This window comes from Podarcis liolepis (assembly GCF_965112155.1).
Source record: "Podarcis liolepis genome assembly, chromosome: W".
NCBI lineage: Eukaryota > Metazoa > Chordata > Lepidosauria > Squamata > Lacertidae > Podarcis > Podarcis liolepis.
This window is the reverse complement of record NC_139568.1, coordinates 32,030,823-32,046,589: the sequence shown is the minus strand read 5'-3', so window position 1 is coordinate 32,046,589 and position 15,767 is coordinate 32,030,823.

Sequence of the window (15,767 nt, the reverse complement as noted above, 5' to 3'; positions counted from 1 at the left end):
TTGACTTGTGTAATAACTGGGGCAGGAAAAAATAATTTTCTAAAATGCTTATTTGCTTCAGTAGGTCAACCCAGTTGTACATCCAGCCTATTATGTGACCCCAGCCACTTCATAAGTAGAGCAGCAGTCATTCTTAGATGCAAAAGTTAACAGATCTTATCCCCTGTGTGCTAATGGTGTATTTATGCTGAAGCTGTCTGGTGACCAACAAGCAATAGCCTAAGATTGTGTGGACTAAAAGCCTGCTTCATTCGATAAATCTGCTGAAGCAAGTTTTAGGTCATGAAAACTTGTGATGTAAATTTGTTGGTCTTTAAGGTGCTTATCAGATTCCTTGGTTTTGTATGCAATATCCTTTTATATTGCTTTTATATTTAATCATTTCCCATATTTTTCATAACTCAAGAGGAATATATAAAGTGTGGTCACAGCATTTTTTGCTGAACACTTTCACGTACCTTAAGCAGGTATGGCAGAGGCAGGGGGTTACAGATCATTTAGTAAAGCAACAAAGCAAAAGTAACAGGCATAAGGTGGAAGTTATTTGACGCTGGAAACAGTGTTGCTCTGGATTTTACACCAATCAACCCCAAGTGGCTTTACCTCACCCCACACCTAAGGTTTTTGGGGGATATAGTACAGGTAAATGAGGTGACAAGTATTTTTCCAAGGAAGAGGAAGGGCAGAAAGTCGGTATCAAGCTCAGTACTATTTAAACTAACTTTGATAAATGGCTATTATCTTACCTTTTACCCTTGAAACTTACATTTCCCCTAAGCGGTGTCTTGGTACCTGCTCTCTCAAGCCCCCCATCTGCTCTACATGGGATGGAATTAAATAGATATGAAAGAGAGAGAAAAGTTGGTGTTAAAGAGTTGAGTTGCACTCTGTCTCCTTCTGTTTGTAATATACAGATGCAGAAATGAGCTTATATTTAGTCAGCATGAGTTGCTTATTCCTCCGGTTTAATAGGAATACCCTTTCTGACTGTCATCAGATGTTTTCTTATAAGAAAATTCAGCCATACAGCAAGTAGCACTTAACTTATTGTTGTACCATAATTATAACTGAACCACTGTCCCAAGTCAATTAAGTACGTGAATATGTATATCAAGATTAAATCATTTGCAGATAAATAATAGATAATAATAGGGAAAACTGGGAAGGACTGTCCTACAGTTTATTCAAAAGGTCAATCAACTTCCAAATGCAGCCCAACAGAACCCCCTTTCACAGTGAATATTCTGCAGAAAGAATTTAAAACAGAAGCACATCTTAAGAGGCAAAGGTAGGATAATCACGGTAATATGCTACCTTTCGAGAGGATCTCATTCTTTTGTGATTTAATCTCTGCTAGCAATTTGTGTGTATATGCTACAATCACATTTAGCCCTGGAGGAGAGCCAGCATCTGGTACATGTTTTTTAATGTATTTTTAAGCTTTCTGTTTGTGTGAATGATTTCAGATACCAGATCATCACCTGTGTTACCTTGTTAATGTACTTCATCTTTGTGTCGGTGTCAAAAAAAAAAAAAAAAAGGAAGAGAGAGAGAGAGAGAGAGGATGAGAAGGGGAAAAAAATAATAATGATGTTGGGACTGAAGAATTTAGAAAGGACCTAAGAAAAGGAGGTGAAGTGGACAAAATTACCTAGTCCTTGGTTTAGCGGTCAACCTGTAAGCAGGGGAAATTTTTTCCTCATGATTGCAAAAAGATGTGCTCAGATAATACGCTTTTACACCAGGCACCTTTTTCTTTCTACAAAGAAAATTGTTTATTTTGTAAATCATTTAATCTTATCTAAAAATGCACATTCACAAAAAATTATTTGGAAATACATGCACTTAAGCGCTAATAGATCTTAAGGAGTAAGTATATGAGACCAGATTTTGGCAGACACACCTGTAACATGGAATTGCCCAACAGACAATTGCACCCCAAGACCAGGTTATATATAAATTCAAATGAAGCCTGCAGTGCCAGGGAGAGATTACCTTGCTTTTAAAGACACCCACCAGCAGCAGCACCTGAAAGTTTGTAAGCAGATGTGCTGCCGCTGTACAATAAAGCTGAAATATTCTGACTTTCCACCAATATTGATAGGCTGGACTTCCCTGTGGCTTTCCACAGCCAGGATCTTTCACAGCAATTAAACACTAGCCTTATTACCCTTTGTAGATTGTTTCAGAACTGCTTAGTAGTTGGCATTGCCCTTCTCAATTTAAGGCAGACTGAGCTACACAGAAATCCACTGAAAAAGATGCATGTATATTCCATTCTTTATTTCCAGCAAAATAACCTGCTTTGAAAATAGCCCAGAGGCCAGGCCACATTTCAACCCATGAAACGTGGACATCCTTCTCTAAATAGCATCCTTCAGTACTGAAGCTGATGAAGCACCATTACTCGGAAAGGGGAAAAAAGACATGCAAGAGAAAGCTGGCTTCCTGAGCAAAACCTTTCTTGAGCCAATGGAAACTGAATTAGCAAGTCAATGAAGTAATTTAATTGATTGAAAGTATGTGTAAATGCAAAGTCTTAATACGTCCTTCAAATCAGCTTGATTAAAATATTCACATTCTTCAATGAGTCTTCACAGTTAAGAAGTGTGGTTGATCATTTGAGTTAAAATGAACGAATTCTATTTTAACTTACCTTATTGCATGGTCAGTGTAATACCCTTTTACATTATGTTTTGAACACTGCTTCAAGGTAGTTGTAGATGGCCAAAGTACCACTGATTTTACAAAGCTTTCCCCCCCCCAATCCCATATTCTGTGTGCAGTAACACTGGTCATGTAATATTAGCTATTGAGATTCTCACAAGATCTGTGCCAGCAGCGGCACAGAAACTGACAAAAAAGAGAGCTTTGGTTTGAGGCCTACAGTGGATGCCTCACTGATTGCATCCATAGTGGCAAATAAAATGCATTGCAAAATATAAATCACAAAGTTTCAATTTCTTTAAAAAAATATTCAAACATGTTCACTCACCATACCCTATTATTGTAAGGAGAGAAGTACAAAAACTCCAGGCTGGATGTCTTTTTAAAAAATATATTGTAGCCTTATTGGAGTTCACCGATTGCGTCTGCGTTGCTCCAGGACAGGAGGAAGGAAGTCAAAATGACACCGAGGTTGGTTCAAAGAAAGAGTTTATTCTGCTCTCCGGATAGCAGAAGGCACTTGCGTGGTGAGTCCACAGCAAGTCCAAAGAAATGACAAGTTTCATGCAGTATATATACCCTCCAGGCATCCTCTCCCCCTTCCCCAGCCACGTCAACTTGTATACGCAGGTTGACATCACATATGTTCCTGCTCTGGTACTCTCAACCATAAAAGGATCTTCCTTCCTGTACTTCTGACCATAAAAGGATCTTCCTCTTCCTACTCTTATCTGGGAAGACGTCATAATCTCTGGGAACACGCTTTTGGCGTTTTTCCCGGACATTGGTCTTGTGCGTATTTTGTGGTCAGCACATAAAATAAAGTTCTGACGTGTTTTCGTTGTTCCCCTGGGGAGCCAAGTCCATCCCTTGCCTGTCCTGATAAAGGACAGAACTGTTTATGCAGTTGTGTCCTTATTATGGTTTTGCTCAACAGTTCAAGTTTTACGCATTTAAAAGTGCTCTCTTTTGAAAGAACAAAGGGGGGGTTGAGTCAGTTTTTAAACTTACTACACAGAAACCCATTCCTTCTATATGAACTAAAAACTGAATTTGCTCGACGCGGTGCCCCGGAAAAACCTCATATTGAGCGTTCTGAGGACCTGGTGTTCCAGTGGGTGCCTTTTGGCGACTCACCCACTCCCTGGTAAGCTCGTAAAGAGCCCCGAGAGCGAGTGAGGTTGGAGACGTGGCATAGCGGAAACGACTCGCTTCCTTCACAGCGCGAAGCTCTTGAGTCTGGCGATCGTGAGCGGCCAATTCCTCCCAAAAAAGGACAAAAAAAATTGGAACTGTGAGTAAAAGGAAAAGTTTAAATCAGGCTATTTTGGGGGACAAAAAGGGATTTAAAAATGGAGGTTGATCCCTTTTGCTGAACTAAAGGAGAATTGGTTTTGAGGACCAAAGCCTTAAGTGGGGAAAAGACTGTTAGAAAGTTTGCAAGCAAACCTCAAAACCCCTCTTCTGCGGGGGGGGGGGGATTTTTGGACTTTAAGAACCCTGCGAGACTGAGTATTAAATTAAAGAGGCTCCTTCATTCTGTAGCGGACCTCCCGGTAGGAAAGGCTAAATTCCATTGTGACGTCACAATGAGAGAGGAAACATTCAACTTTCGTTTCAATTGAATTGCATCTTGCTGCCGTCTGGACTTGTTTTTAAGTAGCAAAAAGTATCTGTTACCTCCAGAATTGCCTTTTAAATATCAAAAGGGACTGAGAAAAAATTATTTTGCAGCCTGCCTCTCAGTAATAAAGAACTGGGAGGCTGCTGGCTGCCTGCAACTGACTCCTGTGGGACTGTGGTGGGAACCTGTTTTTCTCCTCTCTCCCGCTTATTGTCGGATTGACCTTGAAATTCTTGAGCAACTATGAGAGTTGATAAAACAGACAAGGGAGCAGTAAGGCGAAGCTCTAGAAGTGCAGCCTTTGAGGATAGTTACAGATAGATAGCCGTGTTGGTCTGCCATAGTCAAAATAAAAAAATTCCTTCCAGTAGCACCTTAAAGACCAACTAAGTTAGTTCTTGGTATGAGCTTTCGTGTGCATGCACACTTCTTCAGATACAGATTCTTGAAGATAGTGTAATGCAACTGTTGTCTGAAATTAAAGATGATATAAAACGTAATTCTCAGGGCATTGAAAAACTGAATTAAAAATTTGAAGACTTGAGAGTGGAACTGAAAGAGGTGAAGACTGAGGTCACAAGTCATGAGACAAGGTTGACACAGCTTGAGACAGTTAGAGTGACTGATTTGGAAGGACTACATTATGAAAATGAAAATTCGATTGTATTTCTTCAGATGAGGGAACGGGAATCTCATTTAAGATTGAGACGTGTGCCTCAATTGGAAGAGGATCGACTCAGGGAGTGGATGATAGATCAATTTGTGGCATGGTGGGATTTGAAAAACGACGAAATTGACTTCTTGGATAGAAAAGGTCTATAGATTTGGTCCCCACAAAGATTCAAAAATTACCTATGACTGTATAGTGGTCTTTAAGACCAAAGAACAAAGAGATACTATTTTGGGACTGCACTACAAAATAGGGTTAAAAATTCAGGATGAAGCCATTGTCCTTTTTAAAGAGATTCCTAAACACTTTCTGAGCCTGAGATCCAATTACACAGATTTGACAACCATTCTGAGGAGGAAAAATATTTTCTTCAGGTGGGAATTTCCGGAGGGTCTCTCCTTCAAATTTGGAGGAAGAAAGCAAAGAATTAAGACTGTTGGATAGGGGCTTCCGGAGCAGCGCGCTGACGAGACGGGTGGGAACCTGCGCTCCTGCAAACTCGAGGCAGACCCAGGCGCCGGTGAGAGAGAAACGAGGGGCAAGGTGTAAGTCACCTCGACCTCAGGGGGGGATCCTGAGGGCTGAAGCCTTAGGCAGCGCGAATAGAGGTCTCCCAGTATTAAAAACTAAAGAAGATGCAGGGAGGACCTCTGCGCAAAGAGGCTAAACCACTCTCCGGTGCTAACGCCCCAATACCCCGGCATGGCAGCGCAGAACTCTCCAAAGAAAGGAGACTGTTAAAAGCAAAACGTCTCCCCTGAGTACAAGAACAGGAAAAAACTGAAACCAATAACCCCCATAAGACAAAGTAGGGAAAGGGAAAGGGAGAGACGGGAAGGAAAAACAGACTAGAAGAAAACACAGAGTTCGATTAAAAAGTGGACAGAAGGTTTTAAGAAAGACTGGCAATTGACCCAAATATAAATGACTCCAAAATAATTTAAAATAAGACTGCTGACAGCAAGAAAGTTTGGAGACTAAAATTAACACACCTGTGTCCGAGTGAGGAATGTTAAAAGTAACATGGAGGGCCACCATTGACGGAAACTAAAGGGAACACAGACAGGAAGAGACACCAAAGACGAAACTGAAGTATTAGAGAGAGGAATATAGGAGAGGGAGGAATTGAAGGAGAAAACAGTGACACGTGTGGCTGACGTAGGAACAGGCACAAGTGGAAAAAATACAAGTTGAGACAATAGCACCATCTATTGGACACACAAAAAAAAGACGAAAATAGACATTAAAAAGGAGACCAAATAAAGAACAGACAATCTGAAATAAAGATTTTAATGTTATTTGTGACAAAATTACAGCTCTCTTCTCTTCCCAACTAAATAACTTGGAGGAAAATACCAAACTATTTTTATAAATAAATGGACATATAAATATCTAAACTAAGGGAATTCCCTGAAACGAAAAATGCTGAGGGATCAGAAGGAAAAGAAAGGATTAAAGAAAGAATAGAAAGTACAACAGCTTGATGGGATCAAAGAAAACACCAACTCTAAGTGGTGCCAACACATTTCAAAATCACCCAAGGAGAATATCCATAGTAGAAAGTGAAAACAACATGGATATGAAAGAAATTCTAGGAGTGATGGAAAGAATGGGGAAAAAACCTAGGGGGAAAATTAACATCACTTGATTGGAATATAAAAACGCTAGATGAAAAGATGGAAAGGATGGGTGCTAAAATAGAAAAAAACTCAAAGGTAATAATGGACCTTTCAACTCAAGTAAATCAATTGACAGTCAAGCACCAAAATTTAGAAACAATAGTACAGGAGACTAAAATAAAGATGCAGAAACAGGATGAAAGTATGAAAAAGAATCAACAAGATCAGAAAGAAATGAAACGGTATCAAGAAAGGAATAAAGAAGAAATAGACAAATTGAGAAAGATACAAGAGGACATTTGGGATTCTCTTGCCATCTTGGAGATGAAGCAACGAGAGATGGTTCTCCGTTTGCACGGCGTTAAAGAAAGCCAGGACGAAGATATATCTACGAAATTGATAAAAGCAATGGCAGAATGGCTGGGAGTTCAAGAACAGGAGATGATACTGGACATTGAAAAAATATTCAGAATAAGAGTGAACAAAACTAAGACAAGAAAAGGACCTGGAGATTGCTTGATATTCCTGATTTCAAGACTGCTTAGAGACAAACTTTTGCTGAAAGGCAGGACAGACCCACTTTGCATGGAGGGGAGCTACGTAGAGTTTATGAGAGAGATCCCAACACGTTTGTTGAGGAGCAGAGAGAACTACAGATTTATGACCTCAGCGTTAAAGAAAAACAAAATAAGGTTCAAATGGGAATTCCCAGAGGGATTGTCATTTACCTACAAAGACAGGAGAAGATCTTTTAGATTGGTAGAAGATACAAAAATTTTCTGGAGGAAATATTGGGAGGAGTTTGGAGGAGAAAAGTTGATAGAGTGAAGAGAGAAAAATAATACTGAGATTTTTATCATAATTGATGTGATTGACAGACGTTGGATCTCTCCTGGCTGCAATCGTACAATATTAGTTAAAGAGTGACTATTTTATGTTAATAAAGGAATATGTTATTGAAATGTATTTCATGGAATGTCAATGATTTAAATTGCAAACTTAAAAGAAATAGAGTAGAATGTATATTAAAGAGGAAAAAATGGGATGTCATATGTTTGCAAGAAACACATATATCCAAAAACCATGTAAGGGTGTTAAAGAATACAAGATTAGGACAATAATTTATAGCGTCTGGAACAGAAAGAAAGAGGGGAGTGGTTCTGTATATAAATGCAATGTTGAAGTCTCAAGTGTTGTTTCAAGATGTGGAAGGTAGAATTTTAGGAGTAGAAATACAAACAAAAGAAGGGAAAATTATAGTGGTGGGTATATATGCTCCGAACAATAGAAAGGAGGAATTCTTAAAAAATTTAGAAGAGAGATTGTGGGATTATGTGGATGAAAACATAGTAATCATGGGGGATCTAAACGGGGTGACATCTATAGAAATGGACAGAACACAAAGAGACAGAATGTCAAATTCAGGTAGATTACCACTTCCTTTCTTTCACTTAACTGAAAATTTTAATTTATATGATGCTTGGAGAACAAAAAACCCAAGTGTTAAGGATATAACTCATTATTCAGAGGCCCAAAAATCTGGGGGACGAATTGATGCAATTTGGCTATCAAAGAAATTGATGTTGAACCTGGATAAAGCAGAAATATTGAACAGATCAATCTCACACCACAATCTGGTATCAGTCCATATGAAATTTAAGAGTCATACTATGGGAAGGTGGAGAATGAACGAGGAGATATGGAGAGATGAACAATGGGTAAAAAAGCAAATGAAACATTGAAAGAATTCTTTGAAATAAAAGAGAAACAAGATACGGATAAGAAAATAATTTGGGAGGCGAGTAAAGCTTATATGAGAGGATATGTAATACAGCAAATGGGGAAGATAAAGAGAAATAAAGAAAACAATATTATGGAAGTAAATAAACAAATAAGAGAGAAAGAAAAAGAATTAGTAAAGAACCCTAAGAACGAAGATACTCTCCAACATATAAAGAATTTACAAGTCCATTTATCTAACCAATCAAATAGAGAAGTTCAGAAAAAAATCATTTGGACAAAGCAATGATATTTTGAACAGGCAAATAAACCGGGCAGAATGTTAGCATGGCTCATTAAAGAAAGACAGATAGAAAGAGTAATAAATAGAATTATAGATGAGGAAAGAGAAATTACTGAACCAGAACAGATTAAAGATAGATTTATAAAATTTTATAAAAATCTATATAAAGCAGAATTGAAAGAAGAAAAGAAAATTCAAAAATATTTGTCAGAGAATGGTCTGCCAGAAATTAAAGAAGAGGAATATGCCAGCTTAAATTCAAATATTGAATTAGAAGAGATAAAAAAAGTGATTAAAAGTATGAAGGAAGGGAAATCACCAGGGCTGGATGGTATCTCAGTAACATACTATAAAAAACTAGAAGAAATAATAGCTCCCACATTACAATCAATTATGAATGAAATACTAGATAAAGGAGAAGTACCCAACTCCTGGCAGGAAGTATTAATAACTCTTCTCCCAAAACAAGGTGCAGATCTAAAACAAATAAAAAATTACAGGCCAATATCCTTACTAAATATAGACTACAAAATATTTACAGACTTCCTAGCAAGTAGAATGAAAATTATGCTAAAAAGAATAATAAAAAAGATCAAGGGGGGGGGTTTGCCAGAGAGGCAAATAAAGGACAATACTAGAGTTATTATAGACCTGCTGGAATATGATATGAGACTGGGCAAAAAAATAGCAATGCTGCTGGTAGACAGCGAAAAGGCATTTGACAGCGTCTCATGGAATTATCTAATTAAAACTTGTGAGAATTAAAAAATAGGAAAGAGAATCATGAATGGTATCCAGGCAATCTATAAAAAACAAAAAGCTAAATTAATTCTAAATAATGAAATTACAGAAGAATTTGATATTGAAAGAGGGACACGACAGGGATGCACCCTGTCACCACTCCTATTTTTAACAGTATTGGAAACTTTATTAATAGCTTTAAGGAAAGATGACAAAATAAAAGGCATAAACCTTGAAACACAATGTTACAAAGTAGAAGTGTTTGCGGACAATGTAATTATAACAACTGAAACACCAAGAGAAAGCATTCAGAAAGCACTTGTAAAAATGAAGGAATTTGGCGAGGTATCAGGATTTAAATTGAATAAGGATAAATCAAAATTACTAACAAAAAATATGGGTGAGAAAGATAAAAAGGATCTAGAAAAAAAACAGGATTAAAAATAGAAATCAAGGTAATTTAGGTGTATGGATCACGAACAAAAATACAAATTTATTTAAGGACAATTACGTCAAAAAATGGAAAGAATTTAAAGGTAATAAAGAAAAATGGAATAAATTAAAACTATCACTAGGGGGGAGAATATCTATGATTAAGGTACATTCTTTCACCTTTGGTGGACATGCCCAAGGATTAAGACATTCTGGGAGATGATTTATAACGAAATGAAAAAGATATTCAAATATACCTTTCTGAAGAAACCAGAGGCCTTTCTCCTGGGCATGGTCGGCCAAATGGTGCTAAAGAAGGATAGAACTTTTTTTATGTATGCAACAACAGCAGCAAGAATACTTATTGCGAAGTATTGGAAGACACAAGATTTACCCACCCGGGAAGAATGGCAGATGAAGTTGATGGACTACATGGAATTGGCGGAAATGACTGGCAGAATCCGAGACCAGGGAGAAGAGTCGGTGGAAGAAGACTGGAAAAAGTTTAAAGACTATTTACAGAAATACTGTAAAATTAATGAATGTTAGAAAAATGTTGGAATGGAGTTATATGGCTTTAGTAGAAATGTTATAAGGAACTAAGTATAAATAGATTAATAGAGTATTAAAGGAAAAAATAAGGTTAGAATGTGTTAAGATAATTATAGGATAGAAAACAGAGGAAGATGGAAAGGAATTGCTGAAACAATTAACAGAAGTGGAACACAAAAAGGGAGGTGTGAGGAGGTCGTTGAAATTGTTTGATGTTGATTTGATGCTGTTTGATGTGTTTTTTGTTCTGTTTTGTTAGTCTAATGTGTTAGTGTTTTGTAGTGTTTTTGTATTGTATTGTATTGTATTGTTCTTTTTTGTATTGTTTAAACTGTTGGAAAAGTAATAAATATTTTTTTTTAAAAAAAGAATATCTATGATTAAAATGGTGATATTACCAAAAAAAAATTATTTCAAACGATCCCGATAATAATTGGAACAAAGTGTTTTACAAGCTGGCAAAGACACCTCGCCAATTTCATATGGCAGAGGAAGAAAGCCAGAATAAAATCAGAAGTAATGATGGGACCAAAAGAAAATGGAGGGTTTGCAGTCCCAGACTTAAGAAGATACTTTGAAGCAGTGTGTTGGAGTTGGTTGAAAAAGTGGATATTATTAAAAGATACTGATGTTCTGAAGTTAGAAGGCTGTGATAAGATATATGGTTGGCACGGATATTTATTTCACGGAAAGATACAACTACATAAAGTATTTACGAACCATTTAGTAAGAAAGGCCCTATTTGAGGTATGGGAGAGAACGAAAGAGAGAATTATAGGAAAAACACCATGGTGGACCTCCCCACTAGAGGCAACCTCAATATTAAAAAGTAATATAAAAACTATCTGGCCAACATATAGAGAGTTAGCAGAAGAAACAAACAGAAATCTTAAATTAAAAAATTATGAAGAACTCCAAACATTAGGAATAAAGTAGCTAGAATTTGAGAAAGATATAAAAACCAGGGGGTTTGAAAATAAAAATTTCAGAATTTGAAAGAGAAGTACTGCAAAGTAATCAAAAATACTCTCAAAAATGTACAGATTGTTAGGGAAAGCATCTTTAGAACAAGATGTAAAAAGGGAGAATATGATAAAATGGGAACAAGATTTGGGCTATGCAATTGATCTGGAAGACTGAAAATTTTTTTGGGAGAAAAACATAAATTTTACAACCTGCAATTTATTAAGGGAGAATTACATGAAGATCCATCACAGATCGTATTTGACCCCAGATAGATTATCAAAAATGAATAGAACAAATAGCAATAAATGCTGGAGATGTAACAAGATGAAGGGCACTCTGTACCATATGTGGTGGACATGTCCAAAGACTAAAGACTAAAACTTTCTGGGACATGATCCATGAAGAGGTGAAAAAATTGATAAAGGTCTCACACAGTAAGAGAGCAGAAGCTTACTGTCAGGGAACTGCCATCAGAGGCAAGAGGAGAAGTAAGACTCTCCAATGATGCAGGGGAGGGAACTAGCAAGGAGAGAGAGAGAGAGCTTCCGCTGGGGAAGGAAATCCAGGGGACACCAGGGAGAAATGGGAGGCGGAGAGTACTGCGGAGGGGAGGCTCCAAGACTCTTCCAGTGAGATCAGCGGAGAGAGCACAGGACCTCCGCTTGGCACGCCTACGCTGCGCAGAAAGCTTCCGCGCAGAGAATCTAGGAGGAGACTTGGAGTCAAGGAATTTTTATTTTGGAAGAAGTTTAGGAAACGCCCACTGACGGATTCTGCCAGTGACTGAGACAGTCGCGTTGTAAGGGCTGTCAAACCAGGGAAAGGTTTAGCTATACAACCAGCTTGGAGCAGTTTGCAGTTTACGCACAAGCAACCCCAATTCCCATTACACTTACCTATTAGGAATTTTGGGAAAAGATATTCCTAAAGACAAAATCAATATATTTTTATACGCAACAACAGCAGCGAGAATATTGATAGCTACTGGAAAGGGAATAACATCCCAACAAAAAGAGAATGGCTGGGTTGGCCAAATTGACGGATTTAATAAGGCGAAAACCCAAAATTATGGTTCAGAAACAATGGGATTGTTTAAACGAGTATTTACGTAATCAGGGCTCAAATACCAAAATTTGGTTGTGTTTAGAATAACTTTGTGAAGAATATAAATGAACATAAAGTAATAGATTAGGGAACACCTTCAGGAAAGATACGAAGAACAGAGGTTAATGCGAACTAGGTATAAAAGACGTGTAGTGCAGGCGGTGGAAGTCTTTTAAAATATTTTAATCAAGATTTGTATTTTGTAACATGGAAATACACATTTGTGTGCAAGTACAGACTTAAAATGATTGTTTATGGTAAATAATTTTCTATTTTCTAATCTTTCTTTTTTCTTTTCTTTTTTAAATATTGCTTGAAATATGTAAATAATTATATATATGCATATGATGGAAATCTGATTTTTTTCTTTTTTTTTCTTTTTCTTTTTTGACATTCTTGTGTTATTTAATAATAATATATATATAAGTCTGTTGGAGAGAAAGACAGATTTCTGCAAAAGCACTCGGTTGAACTTGGATTGGAAAGCCCACAGTTGCCAGGGGCAGGAGCATTGACCCCTTAATTCACCATTATGGCTTTGAGAATTTATTCTTCGAATGTAAATGGCTTAAATTCCCCTCAGAAAAGGAGGCAGGTTTATCATGTTTCGGCAAAGCAGAGTTTGGATGTAATTTGTTTACAGGAAACACATATTACAAGATTACACAGAAAAATCTTATTGAATAAACAACTTGGTCAAGAATTTATTTCTTCAGACAAAGTGAAAAAAAGAGGAGTGGTTTTCTATGTTAAGGAAAAATGCAACCCAAAATTGATTTTTAAAGATGAGGAGGGAAGATACATTGCAGTGGAAATTACAGCACAAGGCGAAAAATACTTGTTGTTGTTTTTTTAATAAAAAAAAATAGATTTTCCACAATAATAACAAAAACCACAAAGCAGAATGACACACACACACACACACACACACACAAAGAAAAATACATCAATGACTGAAAGAAGAAAAAAGGAACAATAAACAGATAAACAATAACAACAAACCTAATTCTTTACAAATCCAACCTCTTAAACATCTTGGTTGACTTCCTCTAGTCCCTCCCTTCTGAGTTTCCTTGTAGTTGAAAGTAACAGCTTTCCAGGGGGCTGCTAGGGGCACCTTGGAAGATGGCTGCCAATACCATCTATCCAGCTTGCACAAGGTAATTAGAGGCTGATTATGGGGAGTAAATCGGTCTCCCTCATCTTCCCAGGGAAAGGGGAAGATGCTGCCCTCGCCCGTGGTTGCCATAAATCACCCCCGAGTTTGGATGAAGGAGGGGGTGAGAGGCACTGGGCGGAAAGCCCTCGTACAGGCTCGGAGCTCCCTGCCAGCTGCTTTCAGGAGCGAGCCTGGTTGCGTTGCTTAAAAAGAAGAAAAATTTGGAGAAGTAAATGCACATGCTTCAAGAGAGGTCAGGAGTGTTTTTATCTGCTAATAATTTTACCACTGAGATGAAGAAGATTGGGACGGAAGGATGGAAGGAACAGAGATAACATCAGAGAATCGCAGACATGTTGGTAGGTGGAACGGAAAGGGGGGGGAGACTTTTTATTTTTTCATGTGATTACCTAACAACCCTCCCCCTTAAAGAACCGTCTCAATGACCAATTTGCAGGTGGGATTAAAAATGAACTGTGTGGGGGGGAAATAACATGAATTAAAGGTTTTGTTTTGTGAAAGATTTGGAAAGAAAAGAGGCTCTCTTTGTGAAGCAGCAAGAAATGTGACCCGATATGGACAGGCAGACCTTTGCTGCATGATATATGGTCTTAGGGAGGAAGAGCCGTGGATCCGTTATCAGGCTGGGATCGTAAATTTGAAAGGGCTGTTATCCTCCTGGAGAGACTAATTATGATGCAGCGGATCTGGAAAGTTAATGAGCGGACATTTAGACTGTATTTCATTGGAGTGGCAAGATGGCGAATGTCTGCTCGAACGAAAGCCTGGACTATTGGATTTCTGTGAGAGATCTACGAGAGAGCATTACAAAGCCCACACAGAGATATAAATAAGACTGTTTCTTTCAATCCACTTGTGGAGAGAACTCGGAGGTGACTGAAAAGGAAAATGAGTAACGACAAAGAGTTGAGAAGATGGGACTGAAAACATCATTGTAAACATGAAAGCAGCAGAAATATGGATGATTGGACTCCTGCCGATCGAGAAGCATGGGTACCCCCCCACAAAAAAAATTTAATTTGGAAAACATTTGGACTTTATGATGTGTATTAATACAGTTTGGACTAATTGGTATGATATGTTTAATTTGGTAAATGGAAACTTAATAAAAAATTATTATTATTTTTTTAAAAAGAAAGTAACAGCTTTCCAATATCATTATTAAACTAAAACAATTTCCAATTATAGTCCATCTTATTCACATTTCTTAATATTCTAAATCCCATTTATTTAATTATAACTTAGTTTAATCCTAGGCCTATTTGTTTCTTTCAAGTAATTTCTATTTTTTTTTATATACTACAATATTTATTCAAATAGTCCTTAAATTTTCTCCAGTCCTCTTGAAAGTCCTTTCTGGTCGCGGATTCTTCCAGTCAGGTCAGCTAGCTCTGAAAAGTCCATCATCTTCACCTGCCAATCTTCCACTGTTGGTAGTTCTTGTGTTTTCCAGTTTTTAGCAAGTAATATTCGGGCGGCCGTTGTGGCATACAAAAATAATTTGACATCTTTCTTGGGCAATTCCAAACCTATTATTCCAAGAAGAAAGGCCTCTGGTTTCTTAATAAATGTATATTTCATTATTTTTTTCAGTTCATTATAAATCTTCTCCCAGAAGTCTTTCACCTTGGGACAAGTCCACCACATATGGAAAAAAGTACCTTCTTTTTCTTTACATTTCCAACAAAGGTTATCACTATTGTGATAAATCTTTGCTAGTTTTACAGGGGGTTAAATACCATCTATACATCATCTTCATAATATTTTCCTTTAACATTGTACATGCAGTGAACTTAACCCCTTTCTTCCACAGCCTCTCCCAATCCTCCATCATTATATTATGTCCTGCATCTCTTGCCCAATCAATCATAACCGATTTAATTTGTTCATCCTTTGTATTCCACTCCAACAACAAATTATACATTTTAGACATATTTTTAACTTTGGTATCTAACAACTCCGTTTCCAATTTTTTTTTTCTGTTGCAGAACCATTTCTCTTATCCATCTTATATAATTCATTAATTTGATAATATTGCAACCAATTCACTTTATCATTAATTTGTTCAAATTGTTTTAATTTAAAACCTTCCTGATCCTCTAACAACAAATCTGAGTACCTCAACCATTTATTTTCCATATTTAACTTTTTGGGGGCCTGTACTTCCATTGGCGCAATCCGTTTTGGTG